This window comes from Rana temporaria, chromosome 3, assembly GCF_905171775.1.
Source record: "Rana temporaria chromosome 3, aRanTem1.1, whole genome shotgun sequence".
NCBI lineage: Eukaryota > Metazoa > Chordata > Amphibia > Anura > Ranidae > Rana > Rana temporaria.
The window spans coordinates 101,337,984-101,355,466 of record NC_053491.1 but is presented as its reverse complement, the minus strand read 5'-3'; positions in this window follow the sequence as shown (position 1 = coordinate 101,355,466).

The following is a 17,483-nucleotide window of genomic DNA, read 5'->3' as shown; positions in this document are numbered from 1 at the left end:
ATTGAGCAGCATGCAGGCAACCTATATAAATGAACAGATATACATGTATGAGTGAGTCCGCGTTTTTACTTAGCGGGTTAATGACCCGGAAAAAAGCACACAGACAGTGAAGTGTTGGGACCCTTCACTTGTTCCAGGTCAGTGACTCACTAGTTAATGAAGTTCAGCAGCCGCAGTTCCCTGATTTCCAAAGCCCAAACTTTTTTTGAGAATTGGTTAGACTACAGCAGCCCATAGATGATACTTTTTTTTTTGTTTGTTCATTCAGCGGGTTAAACAAAATAAACATACTTAATTCCCCCATTCACATACTCAATGAGGGAATCCTCTCCGCCAGTGGTGGCTGTTGCTCAAATTTTTTTGTGTGGGTGGGGGAGCGCATACAAACAATTTTTTTTAAAAAAAAATACAAAGAAAACCATCAAATGCAGCCAACTGTGCCCATCACATGCAGCCACTGTGCCCATCAAATGCAGCCACTGTGCCCATCAAATGCAGCCACTGCGCCCATCAAATGCAGTCACTGTGCCATCAAATACAGCCACTGTGCCATCAAATGTAGCCACTGGTCCAGATTCACATAGATGCGCGTAACTTTGCGCGGGCGTAACGTATCCTATTTACGCTACGCCTCCGCAACTTTTACAGGCAAGTGCCGTATTCTCAAAAGAAAGTTGCGGCGGCGTAGCGTAAATAGTCCGGCGTAAGCCCGCCTAATTCAAATTGTGAAGAGGTGGGTGTGTGTTATTTAACCTCTTGACCACCGCCCCATGTCAAAAAGACGTCCTCTTTTTAAAGTTGAATATCTCGATAACGGCAGCAGCTGCTGCCACAACCGAGATATTCATCTTTTCAGGGGGCGGTGGTGTACACGATAACGGCGGTCTCCGCGGCGGATTCGCCGCGAGATCGCCGTTATCGGTGGCGGGAGAGGGCCCCCCCCCTCCCGCCGCTCTCCCGCGTCCTCCGCCGCTTACCGGAGCCGTCGGTAGCGGCGGAGGGGATCGGATGTGTCCGGCAGCTGAGCGGGGACGGGACTGAAGGAGAAATCTCCTTCACCCGTCCTCATAGCTCTGCTGGGCGGAAGTGACGTCAAAACGTCAGTCCCGCCCAGCCTCTTAAAGAAACATTTTTTTTTTTGTCATTTGAAAAAATGACATTTTTTTTTTATTATTTTTTTTTTTGCATTTAAGTCTAATTATGAGATCTGAGGTCTTTTTGACCCCAGATCTCATATTTAAGAGGACCTGTCATGCTTTTTTCTATTACAAGGGATGTTTACATTCCTTGTAATAGGAATAAAAGTGATCAATTTTATTTTTTTTTTTTTTTTTTTTTCAGTGTAAAAAATTATAAAACAAAATAAAAATAAATAAGAAAACCCAAAAAAATTTTTTTAAAGCGCCCCGTCCCGACGAGCTCGCGCGCAGAAGCAAACGCATACGCGAGTAGCGCCCGCATATGAAAACGGTATTCAAACCACACAAGTGAGGTATCGCCGCGATCGTTAGAGTGAGAGCAATAATTCTAGCCCTAGACCTACTCTGCAACTCAAAAAATGCAACCTGTAGAATTTTTTAAACGTCGCCTATCGAGATTTTTAAGGGTAAAAGTTTGACGCCATGCCACGAGCGGGCGCAATTTTTAAGCGTGACATGTTGGGTATCATTTTACTCGGCGTAACATTATCTTTCACAATATATAAAAAAATTGGGCAAAATGTATTGTTGTCTTATTTTTTAATTCAAAAAAGTGATTTTTATCCAAAAAAAGTGCGCTTGTAAGACCGCTGCGCAAATACGGTGTGCCAAAAAGTATTGCAATGACTGCCATTTTATTCCCTAGAATGTCTACTAAAAAAAAATATATAATGTTTGGGGGTTCTGATTAATTTTCTAGCAAAAAAATTGTGATTTTCACATGAAGGAGAGAAGTGCCAGAATTAACCCGGTGGGCAAGTGGTTAAATTAGCCATGACCCGACGTGATTGACGTTTTTCACGAACGGCGCATGCGCCGTCCGTGGAATATCCCAGTGTGCATTGCTCCAAAGTACGCCGCAAGGACGTATTGGTTTCGACGTGAACGTAAATGACGTCCAGCCCCATTTACAGACGACTTACGCAAACAACGTAAAATTTTCAAATTTCGACGCGGGAACGACGGCCATACTTAACATTGGTACGCCGCATGTACGCCACCATATAGCAGGGGTAACTTTACGCCGGGAAAAGCCTAACGTAAACGGCGTATCTGTACTGCGTCGGCCGGGCGTACGTTTGTGAATTCGCGTATCTAGCTGATTTACATATTTCTAGGCGTAAATCAGCGTACACGCCCCTAGCGGCCAGCGTAAATATGCAGTTAAGATCCGACGCCGTAAGAGACTTATGCCGGTCGGATCTAATAGAAATCTATGCGTAACTGATTCTATGAATCAGGCGCATAGATACGACGGCTCAGACTCAGAGATACGACGGCATATCTGGAGATACGCCGTCGTATCTCCTTTGTGAATCTGGGCCACTGTGTCCATCAATTGCAGCCACTGTGCCATCAAAAACAGCCACTGTGCCATCAAATGCAACCGCTGTGCCCATCAATCGCAGCCACTGTGCCCATCAATTGCAGCCACTGTGCCATTAAATGCAGCCACTGTGCCCATCATATGCAGCCACTGTGCCATCAATTAAAGTGACAAGTGCTTATGCGCTAAAATAGATCCTAAATGAGTGAATCCACCAAAATTATATAGTGCAGCAAAACCTAGTTATGTTTACATGACATAAAACAGGAATATAAATAAAATGTGATTCTGCGCAACATATCACGCTAATGAAATAGTGGTATCACATAAACTAGATGAATGTAAGAGCTGACAATTATCAGCATAGAATATTCAAAAAGCAAGGAGAAGATGATAATAGATATAAATATATATAAAAAAATATATAAAAAAATAGTGAGTCCAAAATTATATATATGTACTCAAAGAGTAAAAGGTAAGTCCAAAATTATATATAATATTGAGAGAGTCAATGTGCAAAAAATATGAGCCGTTATGTGCAAAGAAAAGGAATAAAGGAGTTCAATCCCAATGGTAAACACAAATCAACTGTCAGGACGGATATTCTGAATGCACTGGATGAAGGTGAGCACCAGCTCTATGATGTGGGTGCACGGCCGTGCGATGGAAAATAAACCAGATCCCTGGCTGAGCTCCCGGGACTCTTACCTCTCAGCCCTCCTTAATGGGCAATGATGTACAGGTCACTTGCAGCCTTCTATGGGTGGTCACTGATGTTTCCTCTCTTGATCTAATAGATCCTTCTTCTATTGGAACAGAAGCTCCTCAATACCGGATGGGTAATGTGGGTAAAAAGAGAGAGAGGGGACTCCCATAGTGAGGTAACGTTTGGTGCAGGTGACAATAATATATTAGGAAAAACCTGCGCTTACATTAAAAATAAAAATACTGTGCAACGAGGAAACAAACAAGCGGCGTTTGAATCGCCAGCTTACGTCACTCCGGGTGTACGTCCTCCAATCCCTACGCGTTACGACACCACGTGTCTTCGTCTGGGGAATCTGATTGGTAGTGTGGCTGTTGTTTATATTTCCGAAAAACCGGAAGTCTCATCGCGGCCATTTTCTTGAAGACCGCGATCTACTAGGCATCAGACATGCTAAAGGGGACATGAACCACTACAGGGTTCGGCATTAAAAATTGTTTATCAGAAATACCGAGGACTATATTGAAACGGGCAAACGTACGGTTTCTGGTTAATATCGTCAAGGCCAGCTATACATTATAAATACTAAATATGAAAACGTGTATAAAATACTAAAACACCATATAGGTCATCAAACCGGCATAGTATAGTTGAGACTAGCACCAGAGCAAGGACATCATCAATGAAAAACCACTAGGTGTCGCTCATGGGCTAAAGTCTATGGCTTATATTTAAACCTTTACATGGTAATAGCTGAGTTATATAATGATAAAATTAATAATATGAAAAAAATATATATTAAAATTATTTAAAACTTGTTAAAACCTTTCATGTGTAAAACATAGTTGTATCTATATCTATATCCACAGGGGGCTCCCATATAGGCTAATAATAAGGAATAAATAAAGTACTAATATTAAATATATTATAATACAATAGAGGGTGTATATAAATAATAAATATGTATGGTGGTCGTACACTCGGTTTGTCGTATTACAGCCATAATATTTATATACATATACATAGATAACAGGCAATTTAGTAAAAATGGTCAATGAGTATATAATAGACCTATATTTAACTAGTCTAAAAGTGTGGAGAACTAAAAATTGCTGAGGAAGCAGTTGAGATCAAACTCAACGTTCATTCCTCCTGGTGTCAGGGTGCGCATCTTATGAATCCACTGGGATTCTTTTTGACTTATCGTGCGTACCTTGTGGCTTCCTCTCCATGAGGGGTTAAATTTGTCAATACCCCAGAATTGCAATTGTGAGGGATCCCGATTATGCATCTGGTCGAAGTGTCTAGAGACACTATGTTTCGGGAAGCCATTTATTATGTTCTCCACATGTTCACTAATTCGAACCTTCAAGGCCCTTTTTGTTCTCCCAACGTATTGTAAATTACAGCTACATTGTAGCACATATACAACTGCTTCGGTGTGACATCCAATAAAGTCTCTAATCACATGGGTTTCTCCTGTGTTTGTTGCCACAAACTCGGTCCGTTTCTTTTGAAACTTCTGTGATTTTCGACATGCATTACAGTTTTTGCATGGATAAAAGCCTTTTCCTGAAAAAAATGAATATCCTGGCTTTGAGGGTGGTTCTACTACTGATTTTACAATCAAGTTTCTTAAAGTAGGTGCTCGTTTATACACTATCCTTGGTTTTTCAGGAAGTAATTTCCCTAAATCTTTATCTCCTTTCAAAATGTGCCAGTGTCTTCCAATTAGTTTTGCCACGTCTTTATATTGGGAGTTATAATCAAGGATAAGTACTGGTGCTGTTTGTTGTTGGTACTTTTTTGGTTTGTCCTGTAGCATCTCTTTTCTATCCAGTTTTTTGACCGTATCTATTTGGCCTTTAATCCATGACTCTTCATATCCTTTTTCTTTGAACCTCACACCAATCATGTCTGCTTGTAATGAGTAGTCACTCTCTTTTGTACAGTTTCTTCTTAGTCTAACTAGTTGCCCCTTAGGGATGTTAAAAAGCCAAGGTTTAAAAATGGCAACTGTCAGTTGAGAGATAACTATTCATATCAACGTTTTTAAAGTGTGTTTTAGTAACAATTTTGTCTTTCTCAATACTGATATTCAGGTCTAGGAAGTCTACAGATTTATCGTCGATCTTCTACACCAGAGAGATATTTTTATCATTTCTATTGAGTGTTTCAAGGAAGTTTACCAAGCTCTCTCTATTACCACTCCACAAGATAATGATGTCATCTATATATCTTTTGTAGAGAGATAACTCAGTGGGAGTATTCTCGTATATAGCTGACTCTTCCCATAATGCCATAAAGGCATTTGCCACACTAGGTGCAAATTTCGCTCCCATGGCAATACCAATTGCCTGATGGTAATAGTTCTGGTCATACCAGAAGTAATTACACTTGAGGCACAAATCAAGGCATTTAATGAGAAACTTCCTTTGTGGGCATATGAGGTTACTGAATTTACGTAAAAGCCATTTGGCGGCAAAGCAGGCATCGTGGTGTTGTACGATTGTATACAGTGATGTAACATCAGCCGTGGCGATCAATGTTCTTCCTTCACTCACGGGTACTGTATCTAATAGCTGTAATATATGTTTCGTGTCCTTGAGGTAGGCTGGTGTAGCTTGAACTGCAGGCTGGATAAAATAGTCTATATACTGTCCCATCCTCGCAGTTAGGGAATCTATCCCATTCACAATGGGCCTTCCTGGTGGATTTTCTCGGGATTATGGATCTTGGGGACAGTGTATATAACAGGTGTTCTACAGGTTTCTGGCATTAGATATTTAGATTCCTTTTTATTCAGGATATCTTTTTTCTTTCCTAGATCAATAAGTAATGCCAGTTCTTTCTTATACTTTCTAATGGGATTCCCCAGAAGTTTAATATAAGTAGTGCCATCTTGTAATTGTCTACTCAATTCGTTTTTATACTGTTCTTTTGATTGTATCACGACTGCTCCTCCCTTATCTGCAGGGCGGATAACAATGTCAGTTCTTTCTTTAAGTAGTTTGATACCTTTCTTTATATGGATAGGGTCACTCCTATTTTTTAGTTTCAGAGACTCCAGGTCTTGTAAAACCATTTTACTAAAAACGTCAATATGTTGGTTTTTAGAAATTTGGGGGTTGTAAACCGAGTTGTTTCTCAGGGTACTATGTATTGGTACATTCCCATTAGTTGCTGTAATTGGGCGGGATGTAAAAGGGTTATTTAGGATGGCCTTCTTGATAGTGAGTTTCCTCACATATTTCCGTATTCCAATGTATGTGTCGAATTTATTGAGGTTCTTGGTGGGTGCGTGTTTCAATCCTTTATCTAAGACCGCCAGTTCTTCTGCCGTCACAGATTTCCCACTCAGATTTACCACGTTTCCACCGACCTTTCTCTTTTTCGCTTGGAATCCCTTTCCCGCTCGATGGCCTCTCTTTGTTCGGGATTTAGCCTGTCTTCCTGAGTTTTCCTTAGTGGCGAACGGTAGTGTTCTGATTGCCGTCGTGGGGAGGGGTCTCTCCTCTCCCTGTCTAAAAAAGCCCTTTGTGTACTATGATCATAATAACTCAAAGGTTGGCGTTGATCATAGTAAGGATCCTGATAATATCGCAAGGGCTCAAATCTGTTATGTGTGTATATAGGGGCTCTATCAGCCCCCCCGCGATACTCATATTGTTGTGGTGGCGGCCCTCTATACTCCCTCTGATGAGCCTGATTGTTTTGTCCATTTTGTCCATTATTAGAGGGTTTTTTAAAAGGTTTTTTAAAAGGTTTTTTCCCCGTTTTCTTGGGGGTACGCTGTCCCTGATTGGTATTCTGTGGTTGTTCATAGTACGGTCTAGCATATTGTGTTGGTTCCTGATATGGTCTACTAGTTTCAGGATAATAGGCTCTCTCATCTAGCCTCGATTCAACACGGTTAATCATAGGTGTGGGGTCTAAAATTCTGACCTCTCTCTCCGGTGTTGAATAGGTCGAAGTGGGTTGTATTGCTTCGACCTTTTGTTGCCATTTAAAGACTAGATCTGACTTATAGTCACCAACATCGCGTTGATACTTTTTCATTTTTCGTTGTTGCACTTCCAGATCTTTATTAGTAAGATCTTTATTTAATTGTATTCTAAGTTTCTTAAAGTCCTCAGATTCTTTGTGTGGATCTAGTTTCGATTTCAGTTCTTCTATCTGTTTCTCTATAGTGCGTGCCTTCCGTTGTTTCCGTTTCAGCAGAAATTTAAGGCCCTCAACACTTTTGGTGTTAAAAAATTCGAACCATTCATCCATAGACTCTTTATCGGTCAAGCCGTCATTAGGGGGAAGTTCCCACCGTAATCTACGGGGGGCAATATTTTCCCTAATGTATCTGTCAAAGGTGTTGATGTCCCACCAGAGACTCACTTTTTTCTCCATGTGATGACCTAGCTTCCTGACTAAGCTCTCAAGGTCCGTATTACGTGTTTTATTAAGTGGGTTAAAAACATCATCAAGGTTCACATTTCTATTTTCCATAAATGAAAAAACATCCATAATGGCAGCAAAAGTAAATATGTAAATAAACAGTGAATAAAGTGACAAGTGCTTATGCGCTAAAATAGATCCTAAATGAGTGAGCCCCCTGTGGATATAGATATAGATACAACTATGTTTTACACATGAAAGGTTTTAACAAGTTTTAAATAATTTTAATATATATTTTTTTCATATTATTAATTTTATCATTATATAACTCAGCTATTACCATGTAAAGGTTTAAATATAAGCCATAGACTTTAGCCCATGAGCGACACCTAGTGGTTTTTCATTGATGATGTCCTTGCTCTGGTGCTAGTCTCAACTATACTATGCCGGTTTGATGACCTATATGGTGTTTTAGTATTTTATACACGTTTTCATATTTAGTATTTATAATGTATAGCTGGCCTTGACGATATTAACCAGAAACCGTACGTTTGCCCGTTTCAATATAGTCCTCGGTATTTCTGATAAACAATTTTTAATGCCGAACCCTGTAGTGGTTCATGTCCCCTTTAGCATGTCTGATGCCTAGTAGATCGCGGTCTTCAAGAAAATGGCCGCGATGAGACTTCCGGTTTTTCGGAAATATAAACAACAGCCACACTACCAATCAGATTCCCCAGACGAAGACACGTGGTGTCGTAACGCGTAGGGATTGGAGGTCGTACACCCGGAGTGACGTAAGCTGGCGATTCAAACGCCGCTTGTTTGTTTCCTCGTTGCACAGTATTTTTATTTTTAATGTAAGCGCAGGTTTTTCCTAATATATTATTGTCACCTGCACCAAACGTTACCTCACTATGGGAGTCCCCTCTCTCTCTTTTTACCCACATTACCCATCCGGTATTGAGGAGCTTCTGTTCCAATAGAAGAAGGATCTATTAGATCAAGAGAGGAAACATCAGTGACCACCCATAGAAGGCTGCAAGTGACCTGTACATCATTGCCCATTAAGGAGGGCTGAGAGGTAAGAGTCCCGGGAGCTCAGCCAGGGATCTGGTTTATTTTCCATCGCACGGCCGTGCACCCACATCATAGAGCTGGTGCTCACCTTCATCCAGTGCATTCAGAATATCCGTCCTGACAGTTGATTTGTGTTTACCATTGGGATTGAACTCCTTTATTCCTTTTCTTTGCACATAACGGCTCATATTTTTTGCACATTGACTCTCAATATTATATATAATTTTGGACTTACCTTTTACTCTTTGAGTACATATATATAATTTTGGACTCACTATTTTTTTATATATTTTTTTATATATATTTATATCTATTATCATCTTCTCCTTGCTTTTTGAATATTCTATGCCAGTGTTTCTCAACCTTTTTCCAGTCGGGGGGCACCCTTAAAAAGTATTTTCAGTCATGAGGCACCCCAGTCCAAGGCTTGGTTCACATTATGGTGTGTCGCAGAACACGCGCAAAATCGCGCTCATTCCTGACACACAGAATAATGCTCTGCTCTTTAGAGGTACCATTAATTCTTAATGGTACACCCACACATTGGAAAATGTCGGGTGCTTTAGCTGCAGTGCAATTAAAAAAAAAAAGAAGAAGGTTGGGGACTTGTTTCCCTGCATTTTTGTGGGTACAGAAGCCCATTGAAATGAATGGTCTGCCCTACATGCAGCTGCACAGATGTGAACCAAGGGCTTGTTAACATGTCAAAGGGGCGGTAAAACCACATGGGTGAGACGTTTTTTTTTTTTTTTTTCTCCAAAGTATTTTATTGAGTATTTTAACAATACAATAATGCAATACATATAAAAAAATAGTACTGATTGGTGGCCCTCTATTGATAGTACAACCCTGCGCTTTAGGAGCAAGCAACAAAGTCCAGGCAATAAAAATTCTAATCACGATAAAACACAATAAATAAAATAATAGTAAAAGCAGCTGCTTAAAAATAAATGTCACTTGTTAAAAGCAGAAAAATAAAAACAGCCCGCACAGGGCATGTAAATAGTCCTGCAGCAGCGCTGCAAACCCCTGGTTTGGAAAAAGATAAAAGCTGTATGGGATGACTCGATCAGATGTAGTTTAGGTATGTGCTCCAATCACCAAAAGGCATTCACCACGTGGGGGGATATGGGGTCCCCTTCGGGGGAAACACTCACCAGATGGTTTCTTTATACTCGCATTTCCATATAAATCACCTCACGTATCACCTTCAGATGTTTGGAAACTGCATACCCCTCTCCTATCTTGATCACCGTTATTGTATTCACTTTCCGGGTGTAGTGTCCGCAGATGTATGAGGAAATGAAAAAAACCATATGGTGCAATATCGTTTTTGAATATTTAATGTTACCCCAAAAAACAGATATACAATGGTCCCCTCATAAAAACATGCGTACCAGAAAATACATTAAATCAGGCACATAAAGGTTTCTTTAGCATTTCTCACTGCTTAGCGCGGCACTCGGAGTGATGATTGAGTGATGCATGGATGGAGGGTCACTCCCATCTATAGTATCGTCACAGGTGGGCGTGTAGCACCACACAATATAACTCCGGCGGGTGCAGAGGAATAGCACGCTCTTGGAAAAAGTCCGAACGGACGAAACGTCAGAGCGTTGCTATCCAGCACCCGACCGGAAGTGACGTAAGCGTTCCACTGTGGGAGAAACCAGGAAGTGACAGCCACAGGAAAGCCTATAGAGCGGTCTTCAGGGGTCTACACCTAACAGTGAGAAATGCTAAAGAAACCTTTATGTGCCTGATTTAATGTATTTTCTGGTACGCACGTTTTTATGAGGGGACCATTGTATATCTGTTTTTTGGGGTAACATTAAATATTCAAAAACGATATTGCACCATATGGTTTTTTTCATTTCCTCATACATCTGCGGACACTACACCCGGAAAGTGAATACAATAACGGTGATCAAGATAGGAGAGGGGTATGCAGTTTCCAAACATCTGAAGGTGATACGTGAGGTGATTTATATGGAAATGCGAGTATAAAGAAACCATCTGGTGAGTGTTTCCCCCGAAGGGGACCCCATATCCCCCCACGTGGTGAATGCCTTTTGGTGATTGGAGCACATACCTAAACTACATCTGATCGAGTCATCCCATACAGCTTTTATCTTTTTCCAAACCAGGGGTTTGCAGCACTGCTGCAGGACTATTTAAATGCCCTGTGCGGGCTGTTTTTATTTTTCTGCTTTTAACAAGTGACATTTATTTTTAAGCAGCTGCTTTTACTATTATTTTATTTATTGTGTTTTATCGTGATTAGAATTTTTATTGCCTGGACTTTGTTGCTTGCTCCTAAAGCGCAGGGTTGTACTATCAATAGAGGGCCACCAATCAGTACTATTTTTTTATATACGTTGTTTTATCCATTTACCCAGCAGCTATGGATGCCCTCAAATTTTTAAGCAATAGGAATCTAGATATGAACACTTTATTTACAGCTAGTGGACCAACCGTCAGTCAGGTGAACTATAATGGGGCAATGTCAGCACTAGGTAACACATTAGAGAGACAAGTGAGAACCTGGTGGGACATATGCACTCTGGAACAATATGTGAAGGACAAAATCACCATTAGAAGTCTGAGATGGGAAATTACCCCCCGAGATGGATTGGATGATGCCAATTCCATTCGTGAATGGTTTGATTTTTTTAATGGGGTATCCGCTAAGCTTCAGGATCTTATACTATTAAGGAAAAAACGCAAAATGAAAATGTTAGAGAATAAAATTAATGAATTACAGGCACAATTAGATCCAATTAAGGATACTCAACCCATCATTGACTTCAATACTAGAACCAATAAAAGATTGGAAACAGTAGATAAAGACACACAAAAAAAGAAGATTAAGAAATATCACAGAGACATGAATGATTATACCACCAATAATTTATATGCATGGCAATCAACTTTGCCAGACAAATTAAATTTAATTATCAAACTAGCGGATGACGAAACAGTAATCAATGTGGGTGACACCACACAGTCACAGCCAGAAAGAAGACAAGAAAACATAAGTGAAGAAGAGATAGTGATTGATTCCCCAGCTCAATTCTCCACACCTATAAGAAGGGGCAGGGGAAAACCCAGAGGAACAAGAGGTAGAGGATCAAACCACAACCAACAACCAATACCTTATCCAACCCCTATTTATAATTATTATCAACCTCTAAATACGCAACAGAATAATGACGCGCCCCCACCACGTCCTTTTTTAGGGAGGGGAGGAGGGTCGCAGAGGAGAGGGAGAGGTTACCCACATCCCAGGGGGAGGCCTCAACAGTACCCACCACAACAATACAGAGAACAAGAATGGAGACCACAACAACCACAAACCTATTGGACCAGAGAACAAACCCAGCACCCCCAACCAAGAAACCCAACACAAGAGGCTGTAGGGCAGGAAGGAGGATCCAGGAAAAGAAGTCGACACCAGTAGCAGATGGGATCTTCAATCTGAGCAAAGTAGAATTGACGCACAAAGAGTTAAATATTTTGAATATGGGGCTCAAATGTGGTAAGAAAAAACCGATAAATAAGTTTGACGTGTACATAGATGTACATAAATATATTAGGAAACTAAATATAAAAAAATATTTTGTGGGCTTAAACACACAGAGAGCACCCATTAATAACCATCAAGGAGTGATTAATAGTGGCTTAAAAAACAAATCTCTGTTTAACCCACCGAACAACCCCAACCATCAAATCGAGGTGTTTAAAGGATTAGTTCTGCGAGATCTAAATCAATTGAAGCCCAAAAAGAATGTGAGTGCTCAACACATAAATGATGGTATTAAACTGTTAGAGAAAAGGAAAGATATAGTAGTGAGATCTGCGGACAAGGGAGGAGGAGTCGTGATACTATCCAAAGAGTATTATCAAAATCAGATTGAGGACATGCTATCAGACCAAAACACATACGGTTTGTTAGAACATGATCCAACACAATCATATAGAGACCAATTAGAAATATTAATACAAATCGGCTCATCTTCAGGAGTATTGTCGACGAAAGAAAAAATGTATCTATTACCAGCGAGTAGCAAAATACCAACGATCTACACCCTGCCAAAGATACATAAGGACCCGGTTAATCCACCAGCACGCCCAATTGTGAACAGCATAGACTCTATATCTTCCAGAATGGGCCAATATCTTGACAAATTTTTGCAGAAGAGTGTGAAATCGACAAGATCCTATTTGAAAGATACAAAGGATTTTCTAAATTGTTTGCACAACGTCACTTTAATTGAAAATCAGCAAGTGCTATTAGTAACAGCAGATGTGTCCTCACTATATTCCATAATTCAACATGATGATGCCACTTTAGCCCTTAATTGGGCTCTAAGTCAAAGGGATGATCTTCCACATAATCAAAAAGTTTTTATAGGCCACGCATTAAATTTTTGTTTATCACATAATTATTTTTGGTTTGGGAACAAATTTTACACTCAAAAACGCGGTGTCGCAATGGGAGCAAAGTTCGCCCCGAGCATTGCGAATTTGTTCATGGCCGAGTGGGAAGATAAATCCATTTTTAAAGAAAGAAAAGCCGAGTTAATTTTTTATAAACGTTTTATCGACGACCTGTTTTTTATTTGGGCGGGAACAGAAGAATCTTTAAATATGTTTTTAAGTATTTTAAATAATAATAATAACAACATCAGGCTTACATCGGAATGGCATCATGACACAATCAATTTTTTAGATGTAACTATTTATCGGAAAAATAATAAATTGGAAACTATGGTCTATTTTAAACAAACGGACAGAAACAGTTACCTGCCAACAACCAGTGGACACCACCCAAGATGGTTAAAAAACATTCCAAAGGGGCAGATAATGCGGGTCAGACGGAACTGCTCAGAAACCAACAACTTCCTCAACCAATCAAGAATCCTCACAGAAAGATTTAAAGCTAAAGGATATAACCCTCATTTTTTAGACACAATCGTGGAGGAGGTGGGAATGATACCGAGAAATAAATGTCTAGAAGAAAAGAATGTTGGAAATATACAGGAAGTTCAAGAGCCAAATCCCAATGAATGGGGATTCATTTCCCAATTCCACAGTCAATATAAAGAGGTGGAATCCATTTTCACGAAGCATTGGCACATTCTGTCGTTAGATAAGAAAATAGGACCTGTAATACCACAGAAACCCCAATTTATTTATAGAAAGGCATCTGCATATGGTGACACCATAGTGAAGAAAATCTTAGATCTCCCAGAAAAACCTCAAAGTTTTTGGAATAAGAACGGCTTTTTCTCGTGCAGAAAATGCAAGCCTTGCAAAGAGGTGAGAAAATTACAGAGGAATTTAGATCATTTCACATCACCGTCGAACCAGCAAGATTTTGAAATAAAACATTTTATCACCTGCAATAGTACTCATGTGGTATATGCATTAAGGTGCCCATGCGGTTTACTCTATATTGGTCGCACAAAAAGGAAACTAAAAATTCGGATAGGGGAACACATAAAGAACATCTACCTGGGAAATGTGGATCATAATGTATCCCTCCATTTCAAAATCAAACATAATCAAGACCCATCGGGCCTGGAATTCTGGGGCATTGAACAAGTGGAAGCACATTGGAGGGGCTCCCACAGAGTACGCGAGTTGTCCAAAAGAGAAACTCATTGGATTTTCCTGACTGACGTCTTGGTGCCTAAAGGACTCAATGTGGAACTCGATATCAATTGTTTCATCAGTGACACCTAACAATGACCATCAGAACCAGGGCCTGAATGCCAGCCTAAGTAATAGGATGAAAATAATAAAGGGGTTACGCAATATATATGCCATCAAGAAAAGATTAGTGTAAATATTATCCACACCCATCTAGCAAATAACGAAATATGACCACTATTGTACAAGGGCGGGTGTTCAATCATCAACCAGAAATGGCCCCTGGGGGGTAAAGAAAACCAAGCTCATCATACTATTATGGGAGACAATACACGGTGGAGTGATACCAGACACATGGGATAATAGGTCTCTTCCCCCATCAACTTATGTGATCAGGGTTGGGATGTGGTTTTTGATATTTGCACAATACATCTTATCTAATCTCCATAAATATAGCTTTGTACAATGCATATAATAATTTTAGCCATGTCTCTGTGATGACATAGGAATATATATTTATATTTATATTTTTTTCTACATTTCTATATAATCTGTGTTTTTTAATCTGTGCTGTAATAATTTTTATATATTTTTATAGTAAGATTTTTATATTCCTATTTTAATATGAATGGATTTTATAGTTATCCATAGGTGTGTAGTTTGGGTAGTTTTATACACGTGCGATGTGTACATATATTTATTTATTTATATACACATAGTGTCTTAGATCTATTTAAGTTTAACACCCTATTCTTATACATTTTCTGTTTTTCCTAATGGACTTTGGCTCTGCTGAGTATGTAAGAACCAATGTCTATGAACGAGCCAGTCAGCCACTTATGTATAGTCCCATTAAAATTGCAGCACATTGTGTTGTGACACAAAGGGTTTATTGATCCTATTGTAGCACAATGTACGGGCTACAATGTGTGTTTATTGATATATACTAGTGTAAGAAGTAACACTTCAGACCACTGGGCTATATACATATTTCACAGCTTTCACAGGTACAGAGCCCAAATATGAAATGAATAGTGCATGTAGGGCCGCGCGCGGACGTAAACTCATCTGACAGTCCTATGGTGGCAACAGTGTATGTCAGCGAGCGGAGTACAACAACAAAACAAGCCCTAGTGATCTCCTCCTCTCCGGGGGGCGTGGCTTAGCGCGGCACTCGGAGTGATGATTGAGTGATGCATGGATGGAGGGTCACTCCCATCTATAGTATCGTCACAGGTGGGCGTGTAGCACCACACAATATAACTCCGGCGGGTGCAGAGGAATAGCACGCTCTTGGAAAAAGTCCGAACGGACGAAACGTCAGAGCGTTGCTATCCAGCACCCGACCGGAAGTGACGTAAGCGTTCCACTGTGGGAGAAACCAGGAAGTGACAGCCACAGGAAAGCCTATAGAGCGGTCTTCAGGGGTCTACACCTAACAGTGAGAAATGCTAAAGAAACCTTTATGTGCCTGATTTAATGTATTTTCTGGTACGCACGTTTTTATGAGGGGACCATTGTATATCTGTTTTTTGGGGTAACATTAAATATTCAAAAACGATATTGCACCATATGGTTTTTTTCATTTCCTCATACATCTGCGGACACTACACCCGGAAAGTGAATACAATAACGGTGATCAAGATAGGAGAGGGGTATGCAGTTTCCAAACATCTGAAGGTGATACGTGAGGTGATTTATATGGAAATGCGAGTATAAAGAAACCATCTGGTGAGTGTTTCCCCCGAAGGGGACCCCATATCCCCCCACGTGGTGAATGCCTTTTGGTGATTGGAGCACATACCTAAACTACATCTGATCGAGTCATCCCATACAGCTTTTATCTTTTTCCAAACCAGGGGTTTGCAGCGCTGCTGCAGGACTATTTACATGCCCTGTGCGGGCTGTTTTTATTTTTCTGCTTTTAACAATAATGCAATACACATGCGTTTCAATGAATTTTCAATAATGCACCGTAAGTGCGAATCATGTGAGTTACAAGAAAAGCCATGTTATGTTCTAACAACAAAATAGTAAACATTCCTTTCATGGATACAAAGTTAAGGTAAAGAGTGTTCAGCATCACTTTCACCCATAATATAAGGCGTTGCAGTACGAAAAGAAAAGAAAAATTATGGGGGAAAGAGCTAAAGCGTATAATCCCCCCATCCCACCCTCCCCTTAAATGGAGCAATCTGTGAGTGGCAATAGGAAGGAGAGTACAAATCAAATCTCTGGCAAAACCATGGGTAATCTTTCAGGGTATTGAGCCTCTACAACCCAGCCCTGCCCTATTGGGTCCCTTTGGCTACCTTGAGAAAACATATAATCCCACAATGACCATAGAAAGTCTTTATCCTGAAGGGGGAAAGAAGGGAATAGCAAGGATCAATAGAGAAAGGGCACACTGGGTCCGGGATGGAAAGTTGAAAGGTAAATAAGTTATTAAGTAGGTGTAGTACCTGACGTCAAGGATTCTTTGTATTTTAACCAGTTGGCCCAAGTAAATCTATATTTCTCATGTGTGTCCTTAGCTTGATGTATAAGCCGTTCCATCTCCTCTATTTTGTCGACACGTGAGTGCCATTCCTCTAGAGTTGGAGGGGTTTTGGATTTCCAGTGTAAGGGAATACATTGGGTTGCTGCATTCACTAGATGAAGCGTTAATGAGTTCCTGTACTGTGATTTTGGTATATGAGTATGATGCAATAGGAATTGCGCTGGAGAGAAAGCAATCTGCATAGTGGTAATCTGTACTATAATATCATGTATCTCTTTCCAAAATTGGGCCAGCGATGGGCACTCCCACCATATGTGTAATAGTGAACCCTTCCTCCCATCACATCTCCAACAGTTTGAAGAAACTGTCGGAAAGATTTTATGGAGTTTTTCAGGCGTACGGTACCATCTGGTGCAAAGTTTGTATCTGTTCTCCTGCGCGGATACGTTTGTGGAGCCTTTGTGAGTGAAGTCCCAGATGCGATCCCAGTCCCCGTCAGAAAGGGCCAGAGATAAATCAGTGTCCCAAGCTGTTCGTATGTTAGGGCTAAGGGCCGCATCCGGGACCAACAAGGAATACATTTTGGAAATCAGGTGTCGTTGGGGTTCTTTGGCTACGCACACTCTT